The sequence below is a fragment of the Vulpes lagopus genome, chromosome 18, assembly GCF_018345385.1.
Source record: "Vulpes lagopus strain Blue_001 chromosome 18, ASM1834538v1, whole genome shotgun sequence".
NCBI classification, from domain to species: domain Eukaryota; kingdom Metazoa; phylum Chordata; class Mammalia; order Carnivora; family Canidae; genus Vulpes; species Vulpes lagopus.
In genome coordinates this window covers 39,269,894-39,287,509 of record NC_054841.1, presented here as the reverse complement: position 1 = coordinate 39,287,509, position 17,616 = coordinate 39,269,894, and the positions used below count along the sequence as shown (strand labels likewise).

Below are 17,616 nucleotides of genomic sequence, written 5' to 3'. Positions count from 1 at the left end.
TGTATATCATATTCAAACTGTAGAAAATCAAAGACAAAAAAGGAAAGGAGGGAGGAAATGGGAATATGTACACTATCCATGGATATCCAAGATAGTGTTATTTGAAAATGGGTTAGATTGGGAGTAAATGTGTATTTCAAACCCCAGGGCACCACTAAACATTTTTTTTAAAAATAAACATGATTGATACGCTAAAAGAGGAGAAAAATGAAACCATATAAATATGTCTAATACACAGAGAAGGCAGGAAAACAATGAAAGACAGAAAAGGAAACAAATCAAGGGCAACAAGTGGGAAACAGTTACAAAAATGTAGATGCTAAAAGAATTTTATCAATAATCACTGTAATACTGTGATCTAAATATACCAATTAAAAGACAGACTGTCAAGGTGGCTAAAAAGTCAAGACTAACTATATGTTGTCTGTAATAAACCACTGTAAATATAGAAACAGATTAAAAGTACAGAGATGGAGAAAGATATACTATGCTGACAATAATCAAAAGAAAACTTAGGAGTTACATTAACTTCACAAAACAGACTACAGAGCAAGGAAAATTATTAGGGATAACAAGGGGTATTACATCATAACAAAGGGGTCATTCTCCAAAAAGACAGAACAATCCTCAACGTATATGCATCTAACAACATAGCATCAAAATACATGAGGCAAAAATGACAGAACTGCAAGAACCGATGAATTAACTATTATAGCTGGAGACCTCCACATCCCTGTATCAGCAAATAACAGATCTAGCAGACAAAAAATCAGTAAGAATATAGTTGAACTGAACAGTACCATCAGTTTACTGGATCTAATTGACATTTACAGAATATTCCAACCAACAACAAAATACACATTCTTCCCAAGTGCACATAAAACATTCACTAAGATGGACCATATTCTGTGCCATAAAATAAACCTTAAAATTTGTAAAATAGAAATCATACAAAATATGTTTTCAGACTACAATGAAGCTACAAATCGATTACAGAGCTAGAAAAATCCCAAAATAAATACAGATTAAACAACATACTTCTAAATAACTACATGAGTCAAATAAGTCTCAGCAGAAAAATAAAAATATGAACTAAATAATAAAATTGCAACTATCAAAATTTCCAGGATGCAGCAAAACAGTTCTTAGAAGGAAATTTATATCATTGGACATATAGATTTTTAAAAAAGAACCTAAAACCAATTATCTAATCTTACACATTGGTACACAAAAAGAAAAAAAAATCTAAAATAAGCAGAAGAGATAACAACTAGAGTAAAAATAAGTAAAATTGAAAATAGGAAATCAGTACACACACACACACACACACACACACACACAAATCAATAAAACCTAACCTGGTACTGTGAAAAGATCAACAAAATTTATAATCTCCTATGCAGCTAACCAAGAAAAACAAAAAAGAAGACACAAATTACTAATATCAGAAATGAAAGAAGGGAGATCCCTACTGATCCCACAGATAAAAGATTAATGAGAGAGTATTATGAACAATTTTATGTCCACATACCTGATAACAGGGGGAAATGGACTAATTCCTTGAAAGACACAATCTTATACAAAAATAAAACAAAACTTATACAAAAATAAATAGACAGGGACACCTGGGTAGCTCAGTGGTTGAGCATCTGCCTTTGGCTCAGGCGTGTTCCAGGAGTCATGGGATCACATCCCACATCGGGCTCCCCACAGGAAGCCTGCTTCTCCCTCTGCTTACCTCTCTGCATTTCTCTCTGTGTCTCTCAAGAGTAAATAAATAAAATATTACAAAAAGAAGAAATAGGCAATCTGAATAAGTCTATGTCTATAAAGAAATTTATTTAATTATTAATCACCCTCAAAAACTGAAAGCACTAGTTGCAGATGGGTTTATTGGTGTATTCTACCAAATATTTAAGAGTAAAACAATACCAATTCTCCCCAATTTTTTTTCCAGGACATATAGTCAAACGGAATACTACCTAACTCATTTTATAACGTTAGCATTACCCTAATACCAAAACCAGAAAAGATATTACAAGAAAGGAAAACAACAAATACCTCTTATGAACATAGATGTGAAAATCCTCAACAAAACATTAGCAATTTGAATCCAACAATGTATAAAAAAATTGTACACTCCAACCAAAGATGGATTTACTCCAAGTATGCAAGGCTGGTTCAACATTTAAAACCCAATGAGGGGATCCCTAGGTGGCTCAGCGGTTTGGCGCCTGCCTTTGGCCCAGGCGCAATCCTGGAGTCCCGGGATCGAGTCCCGCGTCGGGCTCCCGGCAAGGAGCCTGCTTCTCCCTCTGGCTGCATCTCTGCCTCTCTCTCTCTCTCTGTCTATCATAAATCAATCAATCAATCAATCAATCCCAATGAACCTACTCAGTCACATTAGCATGGTAAAGAAATCACATGGTCATATTTCTAAAGGCATGAAAAGCATTTGACAAAATCTAAAGCCCATTCAAAATAAAAATGAAAAAAATTCTCAGAAAACTAACAGAAGGTGACTTCCTGAACTCAATAAAGAACATCTACCAAAGAAAACTACAGATAGCATCATACTAAATGATGAGGAACTAGATTTTTAAAAAAGATTTATTTATGTATTTGAGAGACAGAGCATGAATGGGGGGGAGGGCCAGAGGGAGAGGGAAAGAGAGAAACCTCAAGGTGAATCCCTGCTGAGTGCGGAGCCTGACTGAGGGCTCTATCCCAGAACCTTGAGATAAAATGTGAGCCAAAACCAGGGGTTGGCTGCTTAACCAACTGAGCCACCAAAGCACCCCACTAGATGCTTTCTTAAGATGAGGAACATGAAAATGGTGTCACATCTCACTATTCCTATCAACATCAAACTGGAAGTCCCGACTAATATAGTAAGAACATTAAAATAAGTAGTATACAATTAGGAACAAAAAATATTTTTTGTTCATAGATGACCGAATTGTCTATGTAGAAAATCCCAAAGAATCAATAACAAAAAAAATTGCTAGAACTAATAATCAGTTGTATTAAGGTTATAAGAGACAAGATTAATATATAAAAATTACTTTCTGATATACGAGCAATGAACAAGTGGAATTTGCAACTAAAATATAACACCATTTACATTAGCACATTGGTACAAAAAAATTGAAAACTTAGGTATAAATCTAACAAAACAGGTACAAGACGTATATGAGTAAAATTACAAATTTCAGATGAAAGAAATAAAAAAGTAAGTAAATAAATATTCCATGTTCAGGCAGCCTTAGTGGCTCAGTGGTTTGGGGTCACCTTCAGCCCACAATGTGATCCTGGAGACCGAGGATCAATTCCCAAGTCGGGCTTCCTGCATGGAGCCTGCTTCTCCCTATGCCTGTGTCTGTGCCCCTCTCTCTCTGTGTCTCTCATGAATAAATAAATAAAATCTTAAAAAAAAAAAAACCAAAACACTGACATCACCAAATTGTGGAATAATAGGAGCTCTCATTCACTGCTGGTAGAAATGCAAAACGTAGAGCCACTTTCTAAGACTGACTGGCAGTTTCTTAAAAATCTAAACCGAGTAGTGTTGCCATATGATCCAGCAATCACACTACTTGGTATTTACCCAAATAAGTTGAAAAATTATGTCCAAACAAAGAGTGGCATGACAACTATATAACTACAAAACTCTTAGAAGAAAATAGAGAAGGAAAACTTCATAATATTGGATTTGGCAAGGATTTCCTAGACATAACCCCAAAACACAGGGAACACAAGAAAAAAAAAAAAAGACAAAGCGGGTGACATCAAAATTTACAACTCTGCATCAAAGGAAACAACACAGTAAAAAGATAATCTATGAAATATTTGCAAATTATATCTGATAAGGAATTAATATTGAGACTATATAAAGAACTCCTACACACATATACAACCTAGAAATGCTAGAGCTGACGAATACAATAAATAAAATTAAAATGCAATAGAAAGTCACAACTGCAGACCTGATCAAGAAGCAACAATCTGCAAAGTAGTAAACTGATTATTTGAAGTTACCTAGTCAGAAAAGAATAAAAAAAAGGAATGAAAATAGTGGAGAAAACCTTTATGAGCTTTAAGATACCACTAAGGGAAAAAATTTATGCACTATTAGATTCCAAAGGGAGAAGGAAGGTGGAAAGGAGGGAAAAAACTTATTTTAAGAAACAATGGCTGAGAACCTCCAAATCGATTTGGACTTCCAAGTTCATGAAGTCCTTAGGGACTCAAAAAATTTCAACTCAAAAAGATCTGGAAAACACGTTATAATGAAACTGTATAAATCAGAGAAAGAATTTTTTTTTTAAGGGTTCAATGTTCAGTTTCCTTTAATGACCCCCATCTCCCTGAAGGGCAGGTACAGGCAGCTAGGCGATGATGACAGAGATGTTTACTTGAAGATCTTGCCCTGATTGAAGGTTTTGCCCACATGCTGGAAGGCCCCCTCCCAGGAAAAGTACTCTCGAACCAGCGTCTGGGTCTCCTCGCTGCCAGGATCCAGTTTCCGCCACGTATAGGACTCGTAGTCCACCTGCCAATCTGGACACAGCGGAAAGGCAAGCTCCTGGCCTCGGAAGACCCAGTCTCCAGAAATGGAGCTGCTGTTGTTGGTTCCAAAGAGGATGACACTGGCAAAGGCATTCTTCCTCAGCTTGTCCAACCGTTGGAACATTCCAGTGATGAGGTTACAACTCATAAAGGTCTGAGTGAGCTCCTCAGGGAAGCAGTACTCAGCGTACCACAGGGGCCGCTCCCAGAAATACGGCAGTGCCACAGTGAGAGTGTCCTCATTGGAGTACTTGCGCTTAAATTCGTCCAACACAAAGGTATTCTTGGGCAGGTGAGCAAAGGGGTCTTTGGCCTTTGGCTCAGCAGCCAGTGCCTGCTCACATTCATCCATTTCCTCCTCAGGAGCAGGGGCAGCAGCCTTCTTCTCCTCTTTCCGCTCAGCCTGGGGCTTCTGCTTCTCTTCCCGAGAACCCTTCTCTTTCCGTGGGGTGTCTTTTTTAGGTTGGCTCTCTGCAAACTTTTTAGCATCAAACTGGGCCATCTTCTCACAGAGAGTTTCACCTCCCCCAAGACAGCCCGGAACTGGGGCTGGTTAATGCAGGTAAGGAACCAGCGGTTGGTATTGGGGAAGGGCTGGCGGAAAGAAGGCTCCAGGACCTGTTTATAGAGCCACAACAGGGTGCAGACAACTGTGATGTCAGCCAGTGTCACACGTTCGCCCACCAGAAAAGTCCTCGTCTTCAAATGAGTATCCAGGAGCCCCAGAATTCGCCTCACTTCCTCCTTTGCATTCTCTGTGGCCTGCTTGTTGTGGTGCATGATGCCCAAGGTAGGAAACACCCAGGTACTGGCTGGGGGCACTATGTCGCTATCAGCAAAGCTCACCCACTGCACCACCTGGGCTGCTGCCTCTGGAGTATTTCCCCGCAGCTCCTCATTGCTCACATAGTAGGCAATGGCATTGCTCTCAAACACACAGAATCCATCGTCACCCTCAAATGCTGGAACCTTGCCGGCAGGAAATTTATGGAGAAATTCAGGGGTGCGGTTGGTTTGGCCAAAGTGGAAGTGGGGTGGTGCGGAGAGCATGCGGACCTGAGCCCCGCTGTACTGAGCAGCAATGAGAGCCTTGAAGGCCCTCCAGTTTTCAGGATATGTGTACAGGGTCCCGGCCGCCATGGTGATTCCGCAGAGAAAGGGCCAGAGAAAGAATTTTAAAGACAGGAAGAGAAAGAAAAAAAAAAAAACTGCTCACATACAAAGAAAACTTCATCTGTCAGAGGATTATCAGAAGAAACCAGGCAAGTCAGGAAAAGAATGGGATGATATATCCAAAATGCTGAAAGAAAAAACTGGCAAACAAGAATACTTCACATGGAAAAGTTGCCCTTCAGAAATGAAGGAGAAATAAACACTTTATCTGACAAATAGGAACTGAGGGAATTCATCACCACTAGACTTGTCTTACAAGAAATGCCAAAAGGAGTTCATCAGGCTGAAATTTAAGGAAACTGATTAATATTTTCACATGTTTTCATATTACTAAACACACTGGTAAATGTAACTATAAAGTCAAATTCAGAAAATTCTAATACTAGAATAGGGTAGTAGATTAATTACTTAACTCTATTTTAAGGTTAAAAGAAAAAAGTACATAAAAATAACTATAAACAATAAATTTTTAATGGATACACATTTTAAAAAGATGTAAATTGTGACATCCACATAAAATTTGAGGACAGGTTACAATGAAAGGTTAATCAGCTATCAGCTAAAATAGGCTGTTAATCTATAAGATGTTTTATGTAAGCCTTATGATGACCACAAAGAAAAACTCACTTAGATACTCAAAAGATAAAGAAAGAAATCAAACCATGTGACCATGGGAAATCATCAATTCACAAAGGAATACAATAAGAGATAAAGAAAAGAACAAAGATTTACAAAACAGCAAGAACACAACTAATAAAATGGCACTAGTGAGCGCTTATCCATCAGTAACTGTTTCATATGTAAATTGATTGAATTCTCCAATGAAAAGACATAAAGTGGTTGAATGGAAAAAAAAAAAACAAAAACCAAATAAACAACCACCAGAAACACAAAACTGAACTATATGCTGCCTACAAGTGACTCACTTTAGCTTTAGAAGACACACACAGGATGAAAGTAAAGGAATGAGAAAAGATCTTCCATTCAAATGGAAAACGAAAGAGAAGTGGAGGAGCTATACTTTTTTCAGACAAAATAGACTTTTAAAACAAAAATAAATATGCAACCAACACTGGAGCAGCTAAATACATTTAAGCAAATACTAACACATCTGAAGGGGAAAATAGATAACACAATAGTAGGAAATAGGAATAACTCATTTTCAATACTGGATATATCATCCAGACCAAAAACCATATAGAAAAATTGGATCAGAACTATACCTTAGACCAAATGGACCTAACAGACACATACAAAACACTCCACCCAAGAGGAGAATACCCATTCTTCTCAACTTCACATGGAACATTCGCCAGAACATATCATAAGTTAGGAAACAAAACAATCTTAATAAATTTAAGAAGACTGAAATTATATCAAGTATCTTTTCCAACCATACTGGTATAAAACTAGAAATCAGTAACAAGGAAAACTGGAAAAATCACAGATATGTGGAAATTAAATACACTTTGAAGAAAAAATTAAATGGGAGAGAAGAAATGGGTCAAAGAAGAAAAATCAAAAGAGAAATCAAAATGTATCTTTAAACAAATGAAAATGGACACACAGCATACCAAAATTTATGGGAGCAGCAAAAGTAGTTCAAAGAGGGAACTTTGGAGTAATAAATGCCTACATTAGGTAGAGAAATCTCACATAAACAATCTACCTTGATATTTCAAATGACTAGAAATAGAATACACTAAGAACAAAATAAGAAGATTAAAGGAAATAACAAAGATCAGAGTAGAAATAGGTGGAAAAGATCAATGAATTGAAGAGCTGGGTTTTGTTGGTTTTTTTTTTAAAGATAAAATTGGCAAACCTTCATAAAGGCTAAAAGAGAAAGAGAGAAAATGCTTAATAAAATCAGGAATGAAAGAAAAGATATTATAACTGATGAATATAAAGGATCATAAGAGACTATCATGAACAACTAGCTACAACAATTTAGATATTGTAAAAAAATTAATAAATTTCTGGAAACATCCAACCTACCAATACTGAATCATGAAGAAACAGAAAATCTGAAAAGAACAGTAATAAGTAAGGACACTGAATCTGTAATCAAAACCTTCTAACAAAGAAAAGCCCAGAACCAGATGGCTTCACAGATGAATACTACCAGACATTTAAAGAATTAATACCACTCCTGCTAATCTCTCCCAAAAAACTGAAAAAGAGAACATTCCCCAAATCACTTTACATGCCCAGCATTACTCTGATATCAAAGTCAGATATGGACATTATAGGAAAAGAAAATGAAGGCCAATCTCACTGATGAATAGAAACAGAAAAAAATTCCCAACAAAGTATTAGTAAACTGAATTCAACAGCACACTAAATGGATCAAACATTATCAGGTGGCATTTTTCCCTGGGATACAAGGAGGGTTCAACATATGCAAATTAATAAATGTGGTATACCATATTCACAGAACAAAATTAAAAAATCATGATCATCTCACTAGATGCAGAAAGAGCGTTTAATATAATTCAATATTTTGTTATGATGAAAAAAGAAACTCTCAACAAATTGAGTATAGAAGAAACTACCTCAATATTATAAAGGCCATATATATCAAACCCAAAGCTGGTATCATACTCAATGGTTAAAGGTTGAAAATTTTTCTTCTAAGATCAGGAACAAGATAAATGTAGGCACTGTCACTACTCCCATTAAATATGGTGCTCGAAGTCGTAGCCAAAGCAATTAGGCAAAAAATAAACACAGCTTCAAAATCAGAAACAAAGAAGTAAAAATGTCTCTTTTTGCAGACGATATGATCTTATATACAGAAAATTCTAAAATTAATTTCTTTTCATGATTATATTTAAAAATACAAATGAATGGGCAAAGGACTTAAATAGACACTTTTCCAAAGATGACATATGAATGGTCAATAAGTATGTAATAGGATGTTCAATATCACTAATCATTAGGGTAAAGCAAAACCACAGGAAATATCCACCTCATTCTCATTAGGATGTCTACTATCAAACACAAAATAATCAATGTTGGTTATATGATGTGGAGAGATCAGAATCCTCATACATGTTGATAGGAATGTAAAATGGTGTAGCTACTATGGAAAACATATATTAAATGTTTAAACAAGCAAAATGTTTAAATAAGCAAGTCACTCCAAAGAAAATACCGTATGATTCCACTTACATAAAATATCTTGAGTGGCCAATTCATACAACAGAAATTAGAATGGTAATTGCCAGGGATAAGGGGGAATGGGAAATTGATGTTTATTGAGTATAGTTTCAGTTTTTCAAGATGAAAAATTTTTGGAGATGATTGCTTAACAGTCTGAAGATAATGAACACTACTGAACTGCACACTTAGAAATGATTAGGATGCTAAGTTTTATGTTACACATAAAAAAAATGTCAAACCTGTATACAAACGTTAATAGCAGATTTATTCACAAATGCTAACAAGTGGAAGCAACCAAGATGCCCATCCTTAAGTAAACAGATAAACTGTGGTAGTCCATGCAATGGAATACTATTCAGCAATAAAAAGAAATGAGCTATCTGTGCAGCATATGCAAAAGAATGAAACTGGACTACGATTTTATATGATGCACAAAAAAAATTAACTCAAAATGAGTTAAAGATTTGAACACAAGATCCAAAATCACAAAACTCACAGGAGAAAACAAGCAGTAAGCTTCTTGATATCCGTCTTGGCAATGATTTTTTTTTTTAATCTAACTCCAAAAGCAACAGTAACAAAAGCTAAAATAAATGAGTGGACTACATCAAACTAAAGGAAATCATCAATGAAATGAAGGCAAGCTACCAAATGAGAGAAAAAATTTGCAACTCATACCTGATAAAGGGTCTATGATACATAAAGAACTGACACAACTCAATAACCAAGAAACTAACAATCTGATTTAAAAATGGGCAAAGGACCTGACTAGACATTTTTCCAAACAACATACAGACACATGAACAGATGGTCAACAGACACATGAAAAGATGCTCAACATCATTAATCAGGGAAATGCAAATCAAAACTACAGTACAATATCACCTCATACTTCTTAAAATAGCTATTATCAAAAAGAAAAGAAATAAGTGGTGGTGAGGATATAGAGAAAAGGGAACCCTCATGCACTGTTGGTGAGAATGTAAATTGGTGCAACCACTATGGAAAACAGTATGGGGGTCTTCAAAAAATTAGAAATAGAAACAACATATGATCTAGCAATTCCACTATGAATGGAAGAAAATTAAAACACTAATTCTAAAAGATCTATGTGTCTCCCGGTTCATTGCAGCATTACTGACAATAGCCAAGATATGCAAACAACCTAAATATCCATCAATGGATGACTATATAAAGATTTGAAACAGATCTCTCTCTCCCCTTCATCGTCCCCTCTCCCTTTCCTCCTACCTTTTCCCCCTTCCTCCTTCCCTTTCCCTCCTGTCCCTTAACCCTTTCCCCCTACCCCAGAAATTACATTCATCCATTAAAGAACAATGAAATCTTGCCAACTGTGAAAATATGAATGGACCTCAGCAGCATTATGCTAAGTGAAATAAGTCAGAGAAAGGCAAATACTGTATTATCTTACTTACATGTAATCTTAAAGAGAAAAACAAGCTCAGATACAGAGAACAAACTGGTGGTAAGGGGCAGCCACAATGGGTGAAGAGAAAAAGCACAAACTCCCAGTTATAATTAAGTCACAGGGGGATGTCATGTACAGCATGGTGACTACAGTTAGTAATATTGTATACCATATCTGAAAGTTGCTGAAAGAGTAGATCTTAAAAGTTCTCATCACAAGAAAACATTTTGTAAATACGTAATGAATGGATGTTAAGTAGACTTATTGTGGTAATCATTTCACAATATATACAAGTATCAAATAATTCTGTTGTACATTTAAAATTAGCACGTCAATTACAGCTAAACAAAAAAAAAGGAATAAGTTATCAAGTAATGAAACAATATGGAGGAACCTTAAATACATACTACTAAGTGAAAGAAGCCAGTTTTCAAAGGCAATTTACTGTCTCATTCCAAGTATATAATATTCTGGAATAGGCAAAACAATAGAAACAGTAAAGGTATCAATGAGTGCCAGTCATTGGGGAAGGAGCACAGAGGCAACATAAGTAGGTGAAACCCAAAGGATTTTTAGTGCAGTGAAATGTAGGTGTGTTAATAATCTCACAGTAATGTAAGATGTAAATAATACGGGAAAATGGGTGCAGTGGGGTATGTGCAAGGGGCTACTGGAAATGTACTTTCTGTTCAAGTTTCCTTTAAACCAAAACTGCTCTAAAAGGTAAAATCTATTAATTTTTAAAATGATATCTGTTCTTTCATCTCTTATTAGATTGCTTTCTACTACAAATGCTGTAACAACTTAAGAGCTACCTTTGAATTTTTCATAGCATCTCTTTACCTGGCATTTCATTCATTCACTAATTCACCCATTCATTCATTCAGTGTTTGAATATTTATAGTGTTTGTAGACTAATAACTATCCACTCATAGTTTTAAAAATATAACTTCTATTAAGTCCTATTACAAAACTGTAATCATCAAGACAGTATGATATTGGCACAAAAACAGACATATAGATCAATGGAACAGAATAAGGAACCCAGGAATGGACCCTCAACTCTGTGGTCCACTAAGCTTTGACAAAGCAGTAAAGGTTATCCAATGGAAAAAAAAAAAAGACTCTTCAACAAACAGTCTTGGGAAAATTGGACAACCAGATGAGGAAGAATGAAACTGGACCATTTCCTTCTACCATTCACAAAAATAGACTCAAAGTGGATCACAGACCTAAATGTGAGACATGAATCCATCAAATTCCTAGAGGAGAACACAAGCAGCAACCTCTATGACAGCCACAGCAAATTCTTGCTAGACATGTCTCCAGATGCAAGGGAAACAAAGGCAAAAATGACCTACTGAGATTTCATCAAGGTAAAAAACCTTTTGCGCAGCAAAGGAAACAGTCAACAAAACCACAAAGCAACTGACAGAATGGGAGAATATATTTGCAAATGTCTTACCAGATAAAGGGCTAGTATCCAAAATCTATAAAACACTTCTCAAACTCACCACCCAAAGAACAAATAATCCAATCAAGGAATGGGCAGAAGACATGAACAGACATTTCTCCAAAGAAGACATACAAATGGCCAACAGACACATGGAAAAATGCTCAACATCACTCGACATCAGTGAAATACAAATCAAAACCACAATGAGATGCCACCTCACACCAGTCAGAATAGTTAAAATTAACAACTCAGGAAATGACAGATGTTGGCGAGGATGCAGAAAAAGAAGAACCCTTGAACACTGTTGGTGGGAATGCAAGCTGGTACAGCCACTCTGGAAAACAGTATGGAGGTTCCTCCAAAAGCTGAAAATATACCTACCCTAAAACCCAGCAATTGTACTACTATGGATTTACCCCAGAAATACAAATGTAGTGATCCAAGGGGCACCTGTACCCAATGTTTATAGTAGCAACATCCACAATAGGCAAACAATGGAAAGAGCCCAGATGCCCATTGACAAATGAATGGATAAAAAAGATGTGGTATATATATACAATGGAATACTACTCAGCCATCAAAAAATGAAACCTTGCCATTTGCAATGATATGGATGGAACTAGAGGGTATCATGCTAAGTGAAATAAGTCAGAGAAAGATAATGATCATATGATCTCACTCATCTGTGGAATTTAAGAAACAAAACAGGGAAACATAGGGAAGAAAGGAGAAAATAAAATAAAATGAAATCAGAGAGGAAGATAAGCTTCTCCTCTTTCCTGCCCCAACCAACAACCATTATTACAGCCTCATGTCCACCTCTCATTTTGGCCTCATGGAACCTTTTCTCTTTATGTTCATTAGTCTAATCATTGGCCCCAAAGGGACCTGGTCCATACAGCACTGACTCCCAAAATCACCTCTCCCAAATTCCTTACCCTTGTCACCCTATGTTCTGTAACTCAACAGTCCTTCATAACCGGAATCACTTCCATTCTCAACTTATCTGATACTATCTTCACTCTCTCTCTTGTTTTTAACCAAGAACTGGCTCTATCTTATGAACCACAGGGACCCTCTCAAGTTATCTTTAAAGAATGGTCATTTTTGTATATCATTACTGTGTCCAAATTATTCTTCTTCCCTGTTACTCCGAATTCCTGTTTCAAATTACATGTCACACTGCTTATCTCAGTCATAGTATTTAGTGATATCACATATCTACATAGATGGCCTTCTAATACTCTGGCAGTCTTCAGAGAACATTTCAGAGAATACTCATAAAACCCCTGTGAGGTAAATCCCTGAAAGTAAAATTCCCTGAAAGCACTATTTATTTTGAGCTTCCAATCACTTCTCTATTAAATCAGTTCCAGGATTGTTTTTCTTCTTCTCCACAACACAATGTTGACAAACGTTCATCTCCAACTAGACCCTTCACTCTTGAATTTAATCAATATGTACAACTTATCCTCTAGTACCATTATGGACATCTCAAATTCATCTGGGCTAAAATTCTTACCCCATCCTGCTCTTCACATGACTGTCACATCTTAATAAATGGCAAGTTTATACTTGCAGTTGCTCAGGGCAAAAACTGAAAAGTAATTTTTGATCCTTTTCTTCTCTCACAGCTTTTGCCTAAGTCATTTTACCCTACTCTTTTAGTATCATTTTCCAAATATACAGATCATGACCAATTCTATCACCTCCAACACTATCACACTAGTCTATATAAAATCACCATAAAATTACTATCTCAAATGATACACTTTCAGGAATAAGAAACGAGGAATAATACACCAGAAAAACAGGAATAAACTGGAATTTTTCTATCAAAGAAAGTCACTTTGTCACCCTAGATTAAAGCCACCATCAAATTTTAGCCTATGTAGTTGTAACAGCCTCCTGATACCTCTGTCACCTCTACAGTTAATTAGCACCTAGCACTTAAAATGTAAGCCAGGCACATCTTTTCTCTGGTCAATACCCAATAGTTTCCCATCTCTGTCAGACTTAAATCCAGAATTCAACAAATGCCTAAAGGATCAGATAATCTAGCCACCACCACTTTCCCATTAACTCTTTAACCTCATTTTCTTTGCTTGTTTTATCCTGCTGTAGCCATACTTTCACCTAACTAATGATAGAACATGCCGGGTCATTGTACTTGCCTATCTCTCTGCTTGAAATGCTTTCTGCAGATATTCTCTGGCTTCCTACTTCACTTTCATACATTCTTTGCACAAATGTTACTTTAATACAATCTGTTTAAAATAGTAACCTTAAAAGCTCTGTTTCTGATTTATGTTTCCATAACACTTAAACAATATCTGAGGTATTTATATTATACTTTATTTTTTGTCAATACCCTTCCCTCTCACCATTATGTAAGCTCTATGAGAGTGGTTATTACTATCTTTTTAAAAACAATATATTTCCAAAACCCAGCTGATTCTACTGTATATTAGGGATTTGATAAGTATTTGTTAAACAACTTAATAAATAAATGAGTCTCAGTAGAAATTTGATCCAAGAAAAATGAAAAAAAAATTCTGCAAATATTTCCATATTCTTTTTTAAAAAATATTTTATTTATTTATGAGAGACAGAGAGAGAGGGGCAGAGACATAGGCAGAGGGAGAAGCAAGCTCCATGCAGGGAGCCCTCCAGAGGGACAGATCCTGGGACACCCGGAGCTGAAGGCAAATGCTTAACCGCTGATCCACTCAGGTGTCCTAATATTTCCATATTCAATGTGTTTGATATACATTAGGTCAGACGTACACCTTATAAATGCCCATGGCCTTGTACCTAAATTCTTCTCAAGAAGCACATAGCCAGTAAAAATCAAAGTTGATGTTTCTGCTTTCATTATGAAAAGGTTAACTCATTTTGATAGTCTAGACAAATCTTTTTCCAAAAGGATTACAAAGTATTTATGTAAATACTCTGTTCTCAAGGAGATAGAACATAACTCCCCACTTCTTATGTGAACTGTGTCTAGTAACTTCCTTCCAAAGATTACAGTATAGGAATGGGGAAAAAGCATAATTTTATAGCAGAGAACCTTGACACACACCACCTCCAGCCAGGTGATCAAGACTGACATCAGCAGTATTAGACAATTTAATAGAATATACTCTTAATATGACATGATGAAAATAGCATTTTATGACTGTGGTTTTCCTTTGAAAAACCAGTAGTTCTAATCTTATCATGAGAAAAACATCAGGTAAATGCTAGTCTACAAAATACCTGACCAGTAACACCTCAAAATTGTCAGGTCATCAAAAAACAGGAAATTTAACAGTTACAGTCAGGAAGAATCTAAGGATACATCAGGACAAGAAGTAATGTAGAATCCTGTCTGGGATCCTAGAACAACACCAAAAAAAACATTAGGTAAAACTAAGGAAATCTTGTGTGGAGGTTCCTCAAAGAGTTAAAAATAGAACTACCCTACAACCCAGCAATTGTACTGCTGGGGATTTACCCCAAAGATACAGATGCAGTGAAACGGCAGGACACATGCACCCCAATTTTTATAGCAGCAACGTCCACAATAGCCAAACTGTGGAAGGAGCCTCAGTGTCCATCGAAAGATGAATGGATAAAGATGTGGTCTATATATACAATGGAATATTACTCAGCCATTAGAAACGACAAATACCCATTTGCTTCAACGTGGATGGAACTGGAGGGTATTATGCTGAGTGAAATAAGTCAATCGGAGAAAGACAAACATTATATGGTCTCATTCATTTGGGGAATATAAAAAATAGTGAAAGGGATTACAGGGGAAAGGAGAGAAAATGAGTGGGAAATATCAGTGATGGTGACAGAACATGAGAGACTCCTAACTCTGGGAAACAAACAGGTGTAGTGAAAGGGGATGTGGGCGGGGGAATGCGGTGACTAGGTGACAGGTATTGAGGAGGGCACTTGATGGGATGAGCACGGGGTGTTATGCTATACATTGGCAAATCGAACTCCAATAAAAAATATACAAAAAAAAACCCTAACCTAAGGAAATCTTAAAAAAGGATGAACTTTGGTCCATTTAATAAATATTACTAAATAATAAGGTATAAATACTAGTTTTTTAATTGTGACAAATGTACCAAAGTAATGCAAGACGTTAATAATACAGGAAATTGAGTGTGAGGTATATGGGAGTTCTCTGTACCATCTTTGCAACTTTTCTATAAATCTTAAACTATTCTAAAATAAAAAGTATAATAAATTATATTTCATGTAAAAAACATATATAACCTCTGTCATTTTATTTTCTTTTGAAATGCTTTATTATATCATTTTCATATGTAGAGACTATGAATCATCTGTTGTACAAGCTTAGTATCTTAAATTAATTATAGGGGCCTCTCTAATGGAAGTTCCTAGAGTTATTTTTATAAGTTACTATAAGGATGTCAATCTTCAGACTATGTTCAAATAGGATACACCCAAATTTAATTCATTACTCCTTTTCACTGAGAAATTATTAAATTGACTTGCTTTATCAACTGGTATGACTGGTTATTATACTATACTAGAGTGAGCAGCATCTAAGACCTGTTCTTGGCATATAGGATAATCTTATTAAAGTTTTCAGTATTTCTTGAATTAATATTTTCCAGATACACGGAAAATTGTATCTGGAAAATATTACAAAAGGTACAAATCACTGAAAACTTGAATGAATTATGGGATTATGAAACTTTTGAGGTTTTACCTTTGTGGTGAAAAATATTTTTGTAGTAATATTTAAAGATATATATTTTCTGTTAAGGACTTTACCATTAGTTTATAAGGAAACATAATCATTTGGGAAAAAAGGAAAACTGGAAACAAATGATTCAGTACATAAATATTTTTAAAACGTAAAAACATTATATATGATCCATTGCTAAATAAATGGCTTAGACTTACTATAGGAACACTGAGGACAAAAACCACCACCACCCTGTGAGCTGGAATGGGCCACCTTCATGAAAAAGAAATTATAAGAGTTAGATCTTGAAGAGGCATAAGCAAAAATTGAAAAATAAAGCCATGTTGAACAGTGCTTGTGCCAACTTGTTTAATTAGAGTAGCTGATATCAGAAGCTGAAGGACTGGAATCAAAACCAGGGCAGGGTAAAATTAAGAAAGAACTTTAAGCTAATGAGTTTCTATATTAACTATAAGCAATGTAAGGCACTGACACTTTTTAAGGGAAAAGCAGTATGTTGAAGCAAACCATTGCATACAGTTCATAGACCAGAAAAACAGTTAAGTAGCTATAAGAAAAAGGATTATGAGGATGATAACTGACTGAACTGGAAGGAGGACGGTGAAAATGGAAGGCATGCAAAAAGCCACCACATATCACCAAAAGGAAAAACAATTGGAAAGAGATAAAATTAGGTGGAGTCAAAGGTGAATCCAAGTGTCTGAACTACTGAAGAAGGGTAGGATGAAAAAACTGTTTCTAAAAATGTTAAGCAAAAAAAATAAAATAAAATAAAAATAAAAATGTTAAGCTTGGACTGGCTAGAGACCTTAGGTAGAAATATACATTAGATAACTTGAGAGTACTGGAATTAGGACTCAATTGTAAGATTAAAACTAAAGTAAAATATTCTATAATTAGCTTTATAGAAGTGATATTTGAAGCCTTGAATATAGATGCTATTCTCTAAAGGATAAACTGTCATTAGTGAGATAGAAATAGAAAACCAACTGAAATTTGGAGAACCAATTTTTAGGGCATAAAGAAACAGACACCAGTATAAAACACATACACAGGGACGCCTGGGTGGCTCAGTAGTTGAGCGTCTAA

General features: G+C 35.7%; 1 protein-coding gene and 1 pseudogene across 2 annotated transcripts in view; both read right to left on the bottom strand.

The window, feature by feature from the left end:
• Positions 1–17,616, bottom strand: part of MACROD2 (mono-ADP ribosylhydrolase 2) — a 1,912,080-nt gene that overhangs the window by 1,756,081 nt on the left and 138,383 nt on the right. The gene's annotated exons all lie outside the window — the stretch shown is intronic.
• Positions 4,332–5,724, bottom strand: LOC121478427 (annotated as a pseudogene).